At 37.2% G+C, this 16,254-nt stretch overlaps 2 long non-coding RNA genes across 5 annotated transcripts; both read right to left on the reverse strand.

Moving 5' to 3' along the window:
- Positions 1–5,196: 5,196 nt before the first annotated feature.
- Positions 5,197–8,529, reverse strand: LOC110889693. Of its 3 annotated transcripts, none has more exons than XR_002563843.2 (3): positions 8,154–8,529; positions 6,594–6,678; positions 5,197–6,110 (listed from the first exon to the last, which is right to left on the reverse strand). It is a non-coding gene; the product is annotated as an uncharacterized LOC110889693 (long non-coding RNA). The 3 variants fall into 3 exon arrangements; XR_002563844.2 differs by having other exon boundaries at positions 5,431–6,096; positions 8,154–8,519; XR_004882871.1 differs by having other exon boundaries at positions 5,197–6,678; positions 8,154–8,520.
- A 2,711-nt stretch (positions 8,530–11,240) lies between these two features.
- On the reverse strand, positions 11,241–14,552 carry LOC110889694. Of its 2 annotated transcripts, XR_002563846.2 has the most exons (3): positions 14,197–14,552; positions 12,638–12,722; positions 11,241–12,140 (listed from the first exon to the last, which is right to left on the reverse strand). It is a non-coding gene; the product is annotated as an uncharacterized LOC110889694 (long non-coding RNA). The 2 variants fall into 2 exon arrangements; XR_004882872.1 differs by having other exon boundaries at positions 11,241–12,722; positions 14,197–14,549.
- Positions 14,553–16,254: the final 1,702 nt, after the last annotated feature.

Genomic DNA, 16,254 nt, shown 5'->3' on the forward strand with positions numbered 1-16,254 from the left:
TGGTAAACAAGGATGGGATCCATGTTGATCCATCTAAGGTAGATTCGATCAGGAACTGGCCTGCACCGCGTACACCAACGGAAATACGCCAATTCTTGGGTTTGGCGGGTTATTACAGACGATTCATAAAAGACTTCTCAAAGATTGCACAACCGCTTACATTACTGACACAGAAGGGTGTCACTTATCGTTGGAGTGATACTCAGGAAACAGCTTTTCAACACCTAAAGGATAGGCTCTGCAGCGCACCTATTCTTTCATTGCCAGAGGGCACGGATGATTTCGTGGTTTATTGTGATGCATCCATTCAGGGTCTTGGATGTGTGTTAATGCAGCGCGACAAAGTTATTGCGTACGCTTCGCGCCAACTCAAGGTTCACGAACGGAACTACACGACGCACGATTTAGAGCTGGGAGCTGTTGTTTTCGCGCTCAAGATATGGCGACACTACCTGTACGGTACCAAGTGCACTATCTACACCGATCACAGGAGTCTCGAGCATATGTTCAAGTAGAAGGAATTGAACATGCGTCAACGTCGATGGGTCGAACTACTTAACGATTACGAATGTGCCATCAAGTACTATCCAGGCAAAGCCAACGTTGTGGCTGACGCTCTCAGTCGAAAAGACACTCTACCTAGACGCGTGCGAGCACTACAGCTTACCATTCAGTCTGGTCTTCCTGCACAGATACGAGATGCTCAAGTGGAAGCATTGAAACCAGAAAACGTCAGGACTGAAGCCTTGCGTGGCTCAAGGCAACGATTAGAACAGAAGGAAGACAGTGCCTATTACGTAACGGGGCGTATTTGGGTTCCACTATATGGCGGTTTACGAGAACTTGTGATAGATAAAGCACACAAGTCTCGCTACTCGGTACATCCAGGTTCGGATAAAATGTACCACGATCTTAGAACTACGTATTGGTGGCCTAGTATGAAGGCCCACATTGCAACTTACGTTGGCAAGTGTCTGACTTGTGCGAGAGTCAAGGCGGAATATCAGAAACCATCAGGCGTACTTCAGCAACCCAAGATACCACAATGGAAATGGGAGGAAATTTCCATGGATTTTGTTACTGGCCTACCTAGATTCCAGCGTGGGAATGATACAATTTGGGTGATCGTGGATCGACTCACAAAGTCTGCACATTTGCTAGCTATAAAGGAAACGGACAAGTTCTCCACTCTAGCAGACGTATATCTCAAGGAGGTTGTCTCAAGGCACGGGGTGCCAACCTCTATTATTTTGGATCGTGATGCACGATTTACTTCAGAACTGTGGTAAGCAATGCACAAATCCTTTGGCTCTCGATTAGACATGAGCACAGCTTATCACCCACAGACGGATGGACAGTCCGAGCGCACGATTCAAACCCTAGAAGACATGCTTCGGGCATGTGTTATCGATTTCGGCAGCAGCTGGGAAAAACATATCCCTTTGGTGGAGTTTTCGTACAATAACAGTTACCACACCAGCATTCAAGCCGCTCCATTCGAGGCATTGTACGGACGTAAATGTCGGTCACCTCTCTATTGGGCAGAGGTGGGGGATAGTCACATCACAGGTCCAGAAATGGTAGTTGATGCTACTGAACGGATTGCTCAGATACGGCAACGCATGGCGGCGGCTCGCGACCGTCAGAAAAGTTACACTGATAAGCGCAGGAAACCACTCGAGTTCCAGGTTGGGGATCGAGTGCTACTTAAAGTCTCACCCTGGAAAGGGGTAGTTCGTTTTGGCAAACGAGGCAAACTCAATCCGCGGTATGTCGGACCGTTCGAGATCATAGAAAAAATAGGCAAGGTGGCCTACAAACTGAACCTACCAGCTGAACTCGGTGCAGTTTACAACGTCTTTCACGTGTCGAATCTAAAGAAGTGTCTGTCAGATGAGACCCTCATAGTTCCTTTGAAGGAGCTCACTATCGACGAGCAGTTGCGATTCGCCGAGGAACCAGTAGAAATCACGGACCGGGATGTTAAGGTCCTCAAGCACACCAGAATACCTCTTGTTCGGGTTCGTTGGAACTCCTGTCGTGGCCCAGAGTTCACCTGGGAACGCGAAGACCAGATGAAAGAAAAGTACCCCCAATTGTTCGCAAACAGTACAACCACCACTAAGGCTGAAGCTACCACGGAATTTCGGGACGAAATTCCAGATCAACGGGGGGAGGATGTGACACCCCAGGAAAACCATGCGACATAACTAGCTTCCTCAGTGAGTACGTACCAAATTTCGGGACGAAATTTCTTTAAGTTGGGGATAATGTGACAACTCGTATTTCCGAACTTATACATGTGCTTAATGTAACGTATGTGAACTTGGTGTAATTATTTGATATGCTAATTTAATGAGATGATATGTGTTATATGTTATGTGAATATATGTATGTATGCAAACAAGCCCAAACGCACAACACTCACCCGATCGCACAAGCCCATTTGGGCTACACTCTTGCATTCGGATCAAATGGGCAGCCCAAGTGAGGGTTCGGCCCACTCTCTTTTATGCGCATAACAATTAGGGTGTTAGTAACCATCTCACACTTTACCAAAACACAACACCACTCAAACCCTAGTGCTCTCTCTCTCCCTCACGAACTCGACGGCAGCACCCACCTTCACTATCGAAGATTTTACTTGTTCGGATCAATCATTCATTCCATCCCCCTCTCAATCGGTTAGTGTTCATGTTGTTATGATTCCATGATTGATATAATGATTAAGTGTTGTATATTACGATGAACAATGATGTTATGTGATTATGTTCTTGTGAATCGGATGTGTGTGATGATGATAATCGGCTATCATAGCTTGCTTTCGAATTGTTTACGTGATGAACTAGAACCGAATGCTTGTTAATCGGCTTCATGTATATGAAACCGAATTGTTATATGGTCGAGTATGAAGTATCATGAGATGATTGAAACCCTTAGATGAATATGTTTAAGTGTTTTGAATTATAGTTCATGATTATGATTAATTAGGGTTTATAAGAATTAAGATGATAAAACCCTCATTTGATCGATTAATGGTTAAGTTGAAACTGGTTAGTTGTTGATTGTTAACCACGAAAATAGGAAACTGATTGATTGACTTGACCGATTTATGGTATGATTGGTAACTGTTGATTTTATATAAATGATATGCATAAGATTCGGATGTTTAAACTAATCACACAAGAAGTCCATTCGCACAAGTTGGTCAGTCGCACAAGGGGTCCTCAATCGCACAAGGGGTCCTCAGTGGCACAAGACTGTTGGATCGCACAAGTTGTTTAACAGATTGGGCCAGGTTGACAAGTTTGGCTGGACTTGTTCCAATCGCACAACCCATAATGGATCGCACAAGTCGACCGGATCGCACAAGCTGTCCGGATCGCACAAGACCTATAGTTAGTTATTGGGCCGTTTGTATGTTTGATCGGGCTGTTATTTGGGCCGGGTGTTTAATTGAATCGCACAACATGTTGTGGATCGCACAAGGCTGTGCTGAACGTACAACATGTTGGGCCGCCTGTTATTGGGCTTTACCTTTGGATCGTACAAGTATCAGATGTTATGGAATTGACTGCTAATATGTTTACGTGCACCGTGTGTTTGCCATTATCGATATGTGTTAATCACCTGCTAGCTTATGTGATACTTATGTGCACTACTCGAAACCAAAACCTGACTTGTATGGTAACCATGTTAGGACGTGGTTGACCACTAGCCGCTAAACTTGAGCTTTCTGTGTATCTGCCGAGCAAACCAAGGTGAGTTCACACTCTTACTAAGGCATGGGGTTCCCAGGGTCGGGAATGGGTTTTGGAAGATATCTTATAGTTAAGGCATTATCGGGATTACGTACTTTAGGCCTCTGGAGAGGAAGGTTATTGGTAAATACTGCTAGACTAGTGATACAAATACTTCTCTTCGCACACACGCCGGGAATGGCTACGATAATAGAACTAATCTTCGCACGCATGCCTAGAATGGTTGCGAACCATGCACTAAACTTCGCACACATGCCGGGTGGGTTGCGATACAAATATACCTAGTCTAGAATACTTGGGGAAACTCCCACTAATCTTCGCACACATGCCTAGAGGGCTGCTATACAAATTCATACGATACATGGATTACTAAACGAACATACGATTTACAATACGATTACTATAACTGAACAAACCACTGTGAACTCGCTCAACTAGTTGTTGACTCTCTGCTACATGCCTTGCAGGACCATAGGTACACCTGGAGCTTGCACGGGAGGCGCAGTCGTTGTGGACATGGATCGTGGATGTTTTGATAAACACTTATGACTGTTGAAAACTTAATAATTACATTGGATTTTATGCTATGCTTCCGCTACTTGAACTATGTTATTTGAACACCTTTCATATTGTGGGTTGGTATACACTTACGTTTATTATTACTCATTATGTTCGATATGATTGGTGGCTTGATCCTGGTCATGTCACGCCTCCAAGCGGTGGTACTCAGCGTGTGGATTTTGGGGGTGTGACATATCTAACTGCTTCACGTCCTGATATCATGTACCCAACGTGCCTCGCAGCAAGATATCAATCTAACCCGAGAGCTTCGCACATGATTATTGTGAAGAGGATATTACGCTACCTGAAAGGAACTCCTACATTGGGGTTGTGGTATCCTAGAAAAGGCAACTTTACGCTTGAAGGGTATTCCGATTCGGATTTCGGATGCTGCAAAGTCAATACAAAATCAACGACTGCAGGATGCCAGTTCTTTGGACCTAGATTGGTTACCTGGCAGTGTAAGAAACAAACGTCTGCGGCGCTATCTACATGTGAAGCGGAGTACGTTTCTGCTGGCAGTTGCTGCTCTCAGATCCTGTGGATACAGCAACAGATGCGCGACTACGGTTTGCAGTTTCTTAACACACCTCTTTTTGTTGATAATGAGGCCGCTATAAATATAACAAAGAATCCAGTACATCACGCTAAAACTAAACATATAGAAATTCGTCATCACTTTATTCGCGATTGCTTCGAGAAAAAGTTGATACGAATTGATAAAATCCACACTGACGAACAGAAAGCTGATTTACATACCAAAGCTTTTGATAAAAATCGGTTTAAATATTTGTTAAAACTGAATGGTATGAAGTGTGACAACCCTCAAAATTCTGTAACACCCATGTTATAATTTTTATAGTTTTCGTATAAATAACGAAAATAAACATGAAATTTCGATTAAGTATTCTTAGAAAATACAAGTAATCTAAAACTTTTACAACTTAAAAGTTTTCAACATAATATAGATAAGTTCGTTGTTTAAAAGATATGGCGTAACGCCGTGCGGAAGCTTTAATCCCGAGTGTTAGATTTTATTGTGTTCGGTTCCTCATCGAGCTTGATCTTCATCCGGGCACTCTTGGCATTCTCCTATGATCAAAACCGTTAAAATCATTAGTTTTGACGTTGATATATAATAATATAATCCCAAGGCTTAATGCCACATTATAAATAACAAAAATATAAAAAGTGATTCTGAATCCACCGTAAATTACGGTATCACCGTAATTTACGGTGAGACCTGGAAGTGTCTGGTCACCGTAAACCAGGAGATCTGCTCCGTAAACCATATCACAACCACCGTAATTTACGGTTCTACCGTAATTTACGGTAGCACCTGGAATGTCAGGTTTTGTTTTGTTTGATCATTACTCCAAGACCCAACTCTCGGTTTTCAGTTTTCTATGATACTAATTCGTTAAAACCTCATATTTCTAATATGTTATAAAATATTCAAAATCAACCATCAAACCATCATAATCCGAAACAATAACCATGCCTTACTTGATTATTCGACCCGTTTGGCTCGTCTACGGAATTCCTTCCTTTTTGACGACTACCAACGAGTTCTAACCATCTTTTGACCAAATATTCAATGTAGCGATATCATCGCTATATTTCATAGTAACTTATATTCTAAAATTCAATTACGCGTATCGCCATGATCTAATTAATGCGTACCTGGCTCGAGTCAACATATAGACCCGTTTTGTACCTTTCTTTTATTAGCCGCTACTTTATAGCAACGCAATAATCCACTTCCCGTTCACTCCTGCGAACATTTAACTTAACAACCAAACATTAGTCGATATTGTCAAATAGTGTCATCACCACCATTTGACCCATTTGGTATTTATGACCAAACATTTATACTTATGTCAAATCATGGCTTTTAATATCCCATTCAACCCATTTCAAGTTTTAACTACAAGATCATTCTTCTTACGTATCTAACTCGTTATGGCTTACACCATGGGTATTCTTTTTAATCCCAACTTACATATAGTCAACATGTGACTAATTTACCCTTTTTTCCCATTACTAGTTTCGCTATAAGGTAACCTTAAAGAAATCTTATAAATTCTTAGTCGATCCACGACTAAATTACCCTTTTGTCCATTTTACCATTAACCATGGTTTTGATCATTTTTATTCGTTCCGACTCATATTGCTTAGTGTCGGAACTTCAATTTCGAATGTAATCGGTTGTCACATTTATCATCTATAAAATACATACGTTTACTACAAATGGGTGTAAGCTTTACTTACCTCGCGTTCGCGCAAACATTCTTCGCATCCATGATCCGTTTGACCCGTTCCTTTCCAAGCTCCCACCTAGCTTGTTTAGAGTCAACTATATCATAACATCCATAAGATGGTTAGATTGGTCATCCTATATAATGGCCAACACCCTATGGACCCCTTTTTTTTTACACACTTATCAATCAAAACATGCCATATATTCAACAATTAGTTTCACACCATAATTCTTTTCATTCACTAACCGTTTGACCCGTTAGTGAAGTTACTTATACAACTAGTTAGTAAGTGATTTTAAACACTTTAAGCATGTCACATAAAGTGTCATTTGTTCCCAACAATCAATACTTCATGCCTAAAGCAAGTATATACAATCCTATGTCTTTTTCTTGGTTAATAAAAACATTATTTATGTGCAGCGATTTTCTATTTAGCTGCTGTGATTGACCATTTTGACCCGTTTAAAATCTGAATTAGATCAACATGTTCAAAGATGGATCGTAGAACACTCCAATACCTTCGCAAACATATAAGGTACACCTTCTAACGAATTTTCTATGATTTTATATGATTTTTATAAAATCAGCTCAGCAACTATATTTTTCATTTTTTTAACAGCTTTCAAGTTCTCAACAGCAGTTTTAATTCGCCTTTTTGACCTATTTAACAACCACATTTGTTTCTTATGATTGAAAACAGTAAAAATTTACTTCATAAGCTTTCCGAAAAGGTATGGAACACCCGAAACGGATAAACGGTTGATTTTATATGATTTTTTTAAGATTAGTAAAAATCCATATAAAAAGCTGCGGAAATCATGTTTAGGGTCCTTTTAAATTCGACCCAAACCATCAAATGCAACCCATTTCCATAGCTAAAACCCTTATTAAACTCTTGGTAATGGTTAGAAACCTATAACATAGTGATTGTAGGTTAAGAGATGTCAAAAACCTCATCCATTTCAAGAAGTCATCATATGAATCCTAATTTTATCATCTTCTCAAATTTATCTTTGTCAATTTAAGAACTAGAACTAAAATTAACATATTTTGGTGATTCTCATACACCATCATGTTTAATTTCATACAAATCAAGATTTGTCATAAACTCACTACTCATGAAATCATCAAATCAAGCTCTACATACAAACTAGTAGACAACACGATTCACTTGGGCATTCTAACGAGCACCTTATGGGCATGATTTTTATACCTCTTCTATTTAGTTCATGGCTAATATTTTTAACCAAGTTTCAATCATTAAATCAAACCCTTATGTCTAGCACTCATGAACAATATCAAATCTTGCATCGTAACATCAATTTTTCTCAGATTTACCATCACTTTTCAAGTGTTCATCATATTTTCATAAAACCCATTTACCACTTACAAGGTTAATCCTTCAATCACTTGTTTATGACATTTAATTACCAATTTCACATCTAGGGTTCGTTCCTAGACTTATACTAGTGTCAATTTCACTATAACATTCAATCATTCACACTAAAATTTCATTCATGCATGATTATCACAAACTCAAAATATCACCAAACTATAAATTTCGACATACCTTACGATCCCCTTAGCTCGGTGATCGTTTATATGTATTCAAATCCGAGTTTGGTCTTCAATTGCACCTTCAATTAGAAGATTTTGTGGAGTTTAGGGTTTTACCCTTTTTCTTCCTGCTCTGGTCGTTCCCCACGCACACACTGATGTGTGTGTGTGTGATTTCTTTTTTTTTTTTTTTATAAAAGTCTAGTTTGGCCACTTATACATAATCAGCCCCTTTAGTTTATATTTTTAGACTATTTTCACATCAAACTAACTTCTTTCATTTAATTACAAGACTTGTACTAAGTTATTTATTTCCTAGTTACTTTATCTTGTTCACAACCCGTTTTATTTTAAGTCCCGTTAAATCTCGGGCCTTTTTATATACTTTGCTTTCTCAAAGTATTTCTCATCCTTTTAATATATATATATATATATATATATATATATATTAGATTTATTTATTTAAATACTATAATTTACCGGGTAAGTTTTATCACTTACTGTATTTTACCCGTCGTGTAGTGTTAACGTGGTTTGATTACCAAACCCGTTTTCGGGGTGTTACAAGTCTACCCCCCTTAAAGAGGTTTCGTCCTCGAAACCTTTTCTTACATAATTCATTGAGTTTAAACTCAATGTATTTGAGCTGAGAATTCTTCTAATCATTATTTATACTTTTATCCAATTATTAGTATTACCAGAAAAGTATGGTAACATCTTTTTGGTTATTTTTTTTTTGTCTACGTATCTCATACAACACAGTGCAACTTGGAATAACGTGATCTCGTTATTTCCACTAGTTTAGTTACTTAGCGATATTCCTCGCTTTTATATCCTATCGAATTCCTTGTGAATCCGTTACTTTGACCCGTTTAAAGGTCTTTAGTGAAATATTTCACTTTTAGCAACAATTTTCTTTGTTTTCAAATTTATTTATTCGGTTCAGTCATACCGAATTTACTGCTTACAAGCAAACCAAATTTCTTAACTTAAATTGCTGACCTTAACCGGTTTCGCTAACTAGACTTATTAGTCCGGTTTCTTTTTGCCACTCGCTTGGTGAGAATGTGATCACACCTCACATTGCATTTCTTGACCGTGATCGTGTCACGTCATGTTTAACTTATATCAACCTTTCATTTTCGAAAATACCACTTTTCGAATATATCGTCTTGCACCTATCGATGTTAAGACTCATACTCTTTGATATTTGTTATTTCCAAATTCGTCTATAGTATTCATGTTTGTTAAAACATTGTTTCTTACTAAAACTAAATTTTAGTTTAACGTTTTTCCTTTTTAACTATGTCAATTACTCATATTATGGAAATTGACAATCCATAATTTATTCTTTTCCGTTTTCATTTTACGCGGGGAATCATAACTTGTTCCCTTGCTTTACACTATTGACCCGTAGGTCCTTTTTGGCCCCTCCATTTTCCTTAATTGACTCGTTTGACTCATTTTAGGTGAATTTTCATCACCCATGAATGTCAGACTTCGTTCTTTATTTGACCCATCCAACTTTGAAATGGTTGAACGTAATTACCAAAATTTATGTTTGCGAAAATTCTTATCATCTTTTAGTCATGACTCATATTCCGAGTCTTTTGACTTTCTATTTCGCGTTCCTGTTTCTCAGTCTACGCATGTGTTTAAATCCTTACCCACCAACCGGGTGTTTTACCAAAGTCGTTATTATTGCAACCCTTACGGTATGTATTATGACTTCGTTTCACTTTTATATTCCTACTTCGTTCTCAAATTTGGTGTTTACAAAATCGGCCCGTTAAGAGTCATATTTGTATTCTTCGGGTTAAAATGTAAGTACACCCCTTCCCAATACATGTCTACATCATTTTACATGTTTGCATTTTCCGGGTTCGAGTGTAAATACACCCCTTCCCAATACATGTCTACATCATTTTACATGTTTGCATTTTCCGGGTTCGAGTGTAAATACACCCCTTCCCAATACATGTCTACATCATTTTACATGTTTGCATTTTCCGGGTTCGAGTGTAAATACACCCCTTCCCAATACATGTCTACATCATTTTACATGTTTGCATTTTCCGGGTTCGAGTGTAAGTACACCCCTTCCCAATACATGTCTACATCATTTTACATGTTTGCATTTTCCGGGTTCGAGTGTAAGTACACCCCTTCCCAATACATGTCTGATTATCTTACGTGTTTCTTTGTCCCTTCACCCAGGCTCATTATCTTAATGTAATACGCTTCCGTCACTCGGTTGTGCGTTTACATTGTGATCACATATTTTGCTTATTTGATTCATTTGGGTACCTTTAATTTGTCCCACTTACCCCGTCCTTATTACATCGGATGTAAGCATGTCCATTATGAAAAGTTCATGGTATCATGTGTTCACTACCTACTTGGCCAGAGTAGGCGATCAACACATGACATACATGACCTTTTTATAATTTTCACGTCACGCCCCATGTAAGTAACACCTCTATTTATTTCTCTTGGAAACAATATCCCGAATAGGTATTCTATTCAGGTTTTTCCAAGTTTTTCTATTTACATATGCAACTATCAGATTCTATGTATTTGTTGCATATTTCTATTCGTGCAATTAAAATTATAAAAATGTGCACCTGGTAATGCTTGTCCTGTCAGGCTTCTCTTGCCGTTAGCCTTGTTCGCGATCGTTACGCGATTTAGGTCCTTGGTGAGCATGTTCTACTTGTCGTACTTTGAACCGTCCCTTCGTCAAGTCAACAATTTGTTAGACTTCCGCTATCTTTAGATGCGAGTGTCCTTCAACTGAAACATTTACAAGAGTTAATTATATCAACTTTAATAATCACCCGTATTATAATACAAGGCTTTTTCTATACGCGCCAACACGCGTATTTTTATTAACTATATCAATCATTTTAATTAAGGTAACGTGTATTACACGATAACCCTATGTGTTGTTTACAACACTTTAGCACACTAAACCATTAACATACATGTACTTACCGGATTTATGATCAAGCCTCGAACCGAACACACCTCACTCTTTAACCATGAGCTCTGATACCAACTTGTAACACCCATGTTATAATTTTTATAGTTTTCGTATAAATAACGAAAATAAACATGAAATTTCGATTAAGTATTCTTAGAAAATACAAGTAATCTAAAACTTTTACAACTTAAAAGTTTTCAACATAATATAGATAAGTTCGTTGTTTAAAAGAAATGGCGTAACGCCGTGCGGAAGCTTTAATCCCGAGTGTTAGATTTTATTGTGTTCGGTTCCTCATCGAGCTTGATCTTCATCCGGGCACTCTTGGCATTCTCCTATGATCAAAACCGTTAAAATCATTAGTTTTGACGTTGATATATAATAATATAATCCCAAGGCTTAATGCCACATTATAAATAACAAAAATATAAAAAGTGATTCTGAATCCACCGTAAATTACGGTATCACCGTAATTTACGGTGAGACCTGGAAGTGTCTGGTCACCGTAAACCAGGAGATCTGCTCCGTAAACCATATCACAACCACCGTAATTTACGGTTCTACCGTAATTTACGGTAGCACCTGGAATGTCAGGTTTTGTTTTGTTTGATCATTACTCCAAGACCCAACTCTCGGTTTTCAGTTTTCTATGATACTAATTCGTTAAAACCTCATATTTCTAATATGTTATAAAATATTCAAAATCAACCATCAAACCATCATAATCCGAAACAATAACCATGCCTTACTTGATTATTCGACCCGTTTGGCTCGTCTACGGAATTCCTTCCTTTTTGACGACTACCAACGAGTTCTAACCATCTTTTGACCAAATATTCAATGTAGCGATATCATCGCTATATTTCATAGTAACTTATATTCTAAAATTCAATTACGCGTATCGCCATGATCTAATTAATGCGTACCTGGCTCGAGTCAACAAATAGACCCGTTTTGTACCTTTCTTTTATTAGCCGCTACTTTATAGCAACGCAATAATCCACTTCCCGTTCACTCCTGCGAACATTTAACTTAACAACCAAACATTAGTCGATATTGTCAAATAGTGTCATCACCACCATTTGACCCATTTGGTATTTATGACCAAACATTTATACTTATGTCAAATCATGGCTTTTAATATCCCATTCAACCCATTTCAAGTTTTAACTACAAGATCATTCTTCTTACGTATCTAACTCGTTATGGCTTACACCATGGGTATTCTTTTTAATCCCAACTTACATATAGTCAACATGTGACTAATTTACCCTTTTTTCCCATTACTAGTTTCGCTATAAGGTAACCTTAAAGAAATCTTATAAATTCTTAGTCGATCCACGACTAAATTACCCTTTTGTCCATTTTACCATTAACCATGGTTTTGATCATTTTTATTCGTTCCGACTCATATTGCTTAGTGTCGGAACTTCAATTTCGAATGTAATCGGTTGTCACATTTATCATCTATAAAATACATACGTTTACTACAAATGGGTGTAAGCTTTACTTACCTCGCGTTCGCGCAAACATTCTTCGCATCCATGATCCGTTTGACCCGTTCCTTTCCAAGCTCCCACCTAGCTTGTTTAGAGTCAACTATATCATAACATCCATAAGATGGTTAGATTGGTCATCCTATATAATGGCCAACACCCTATGGACCCCTTTTTTTTACACACTTATCAATCAAAACATGCCATATATTCAACAATTAGTTTCACACCATAATTCTTTTCATTCACTAACCGTTTGACCCGTTAGTGAAGTTACTTATACAACTAGTTAGTAAGTGATTTTAAACACTTTAAGCATGTCACATAAAGTGTCATTTGTTCCCAACAATCAATACTTCATGCCTAAAGCAAGTATATACAATCCTATGTCTTTTTCTTGGTTAATAAAAACATTATTTATGTGCAGCGATTTTCTATTTAGCTGCTGTGATTGACCATTTTGACCCGTTTAAAATCTGAATTAGATCAACATGTTCAAAGATGGATCGTAGAACACTCCAATACCTTCGCAAACATATAAGGTACACCTTCTAACGAATTTTCTATGATTTTATATGATTTTTATAAAATCAGCTCAGCAACTATATTTTTCATTTTTTTAACAGCTTTCAAGTTCTCAACAGCAGTTTTAATTCGCCTTTTTGACCTATTTAACAACCACATTTGTTTCTTATGATTGAAAACAGTAAAAATTTACTTCATAAGCTTTCCGAAAAGGTATGGAACACCCGAAACGGATAAACGGTTGATTTTATATGATTTTTTTAAGATTAGTAAAAATCCATATAAAAAGCTGCGGAAATCATGTTTAGGGTCCTTTTAAATTCGACCCAAACCATCAAATGCAACCCATTTCCATAGCTAAAACCCTTATTAAACTCTTGGTAATGGTTAGAAACCTATAACATAGTGATTGTAGGTTAAGAGATGTCAAAAACCTCATCCATTTCAAGAAGTCATCATATGAATCCTAATTTTATCATCTTCTCAAATTTATCTTTGTCAATTTAAGAACTAGAACTAAAATTAACATATTTTGGTGATTCTCATACACCATCATGTTTAATTTCATACAAATCAAGATTTGTCATAAACTCACTACTCATGAAATCATCAAATCAAGCTCTACATACAAACTAGTAGACAACACGATTCACTTGGGCATTCTAACGAGCACCTTATGGGCATGATTTTTATACCTCTTCTATTTAGTTCATGGCTAATATTTTTAACCAAGTTTCAATCATTAAATCAAACCCTTATGTCTAGCACTCATGAACAATATCAAATCTTGCATCGTAACATCAATTTTTCTCAGATTTACCATCACTTTTCAAGTGTTCATCATATTTTCATAAAACCCATTTACCACTTACAAGGTTAATCCTTCAATCACTTGTTTATGACATTTAATTACCAATTTCACATCTAGGGTTCGTTCCTAGACTTATACTAGTGTCAATTTCACTATAACATTCAATCATTCACACTAAAATTTCATTCATGCATGATTATCACAAACTCAAAATATCACCAAACTATAAATTTCGACATACCTTACGATCCCCTTAGCTCGGTGATCGTTTATATGTATTCAAATCCGAGTTTGGTCTTCAATTGCACCTTCAATTAGAAGATTTTGTGGAGTTTAGGGTTTTACCCTTTTTCTTCCTGCTCTGGTCGTTCCCCACGCACACACTGATGTGTGTGTGTGTGATTTCTTTTTTTTTTTTTTATAAAAGTCTAGTTTGGCCACTTATACATAATCAGCCCCTTTAGTTTATATTTTTAGACTATTTTCACATCAAACTAACTTCTTTCATTTAATTACAAGACTTGTACTAAGTTATTTATTTCCTAGTTACTTTATCTTGTTCACAACCCGTTTTATTTTAAGTCCCGTTAAATCTCGGGCCTTTTTATATACTTTGCTTTCTCAAAGTATTTCTCATCCTTTTAATATATATATATATATATATATATATATATATTAGATTTATTTATTTAAATACTATAATTTACTGGGTAAGTTTTATCACTTACTGTATTTTACCCGTCGTGTAGTGTTAACGTGGTTTGATTACCAAACCCGTTTTCGGGGTGTTACAAATTCCATGTATTTCATACAATTTATTTATGATAATTAAGGTACTTAGTGACTGTGTTGAACTACTTAACTGTTTCCTGTTACTGTGTCGTACTTACATGTGCGTGTTAACATACTAGTAGTATACAGAAAAGTTACTAAATAGTCCGGTATGTTTTCCTGAGTGTTAGGAATTAGTTGTGTTACAAAAATATATATATTAGACACCTTACAGAATAATTAAACGCTTAAACGGAACGATATGTAACCGAACAACCAGACATTACCCGGAACACCAAAATATTGTCAGGAATATTATTTTATCATTTTTAATTAGTTATGGTCACAAAAATCCCCATACACCATATAAACATGACATACACCCACTATACTTGAAAATACCCTTAACCTTCTAAATAAATACCTACTAATTACCAATTTTTACAATTTACCCCCCCCCCCAAACCGATTTCCAGCCATGGGGACCCACCCTAATCATCTTCATCATGCCTCCTTGTTCTATTGGCTGAAAAATTAGAGTGTTGCTTGTGGGACTTGCCAAATCATGTAAGAAATCTTACAAGTTCCAAGGCCTCTCATCATTTCTTCTAAAACCACACTCCAACCCTCACCTCTCCCTCCCTATTTCGGCTCCCCCAAACTGAAACCACCTCCATCACTTGCACACTCTCCATCTTCTCACTACAAGTCCTCATTTCAAGCTTTGAAGTTCCTCCATAGAAGTGCAAGTTGAAGAGCTCTCAAGGAAGCCTTGTTCAAGTCTTTATCACCATCTTTCCTCTTCATCTTTGTTTTAGATTTCTACCCTAGCCTTGTGCTAGTAGTAAGTCCCTTCACACCATTGTTTCATCTTGTTCTTTGTTACGATATTTAGTAGAATGATGATAATCAAGTAACACAAGAAAATGAACCCTAAAAAGATGAACATGAAATTCTGCATAAAAACCCTATATAAAAAGTTTGTATGAAGATGAAATCTGGTTGGTTTAGGGTTGGTTAAAGCATGATTGAGGTTTGAACATCAAATCATCGATAAACCATGGTTAGGGTCTTTGTTGATGCGTTTTTAGTAACTTTTACAATGAAAACAGCTTGCTGAGTTGTATTTCCACCCGACTTCAACAGGCTGTAACTGGACCGTTTTAAATCGAAAAACTGATTTTCTGAAGCCTAAAATATGCATTTTGGAATAATCAAACAAATGGCACTGGAATCGTAATTTTTCGAGGTCGTTTACTATTTTTAAAAGACTGTTTTTGGACAGCAGCTCAAGCTGCATTTTTACTGCAGAAAAAGTTTGTTGATTTCGGAGTCATAACATGAAACCTGAGTAGAATCAACTCATGGAATTTTTACAGGAGATGGTCACCATTGTCAGGATGATCCTCCAACAGGAATTTCGTCAATCGGACTTACGGTTAAATTTTAGTGAATTATTCCGTAAACTGCAATCAGAAAGTAACAAATCTGATTGCAGTCGAGTAAATAAATTTTTATAAAATATTGG

Source organism: Helianthus annuus, chromosome 16 (assembly GCF_002127325.2).
Source record: "Helianthus annuus cultivar XRQ/B chromosome 16, HanXRQr2.0-SUNRISE, whole genome shotgun sequence".
NCBI lineage: Eukaryota > Viridiplantae > Streptophyta > Magnoliopsida > Asterales > Asteraceae > Helianthus > Helianthus annuus.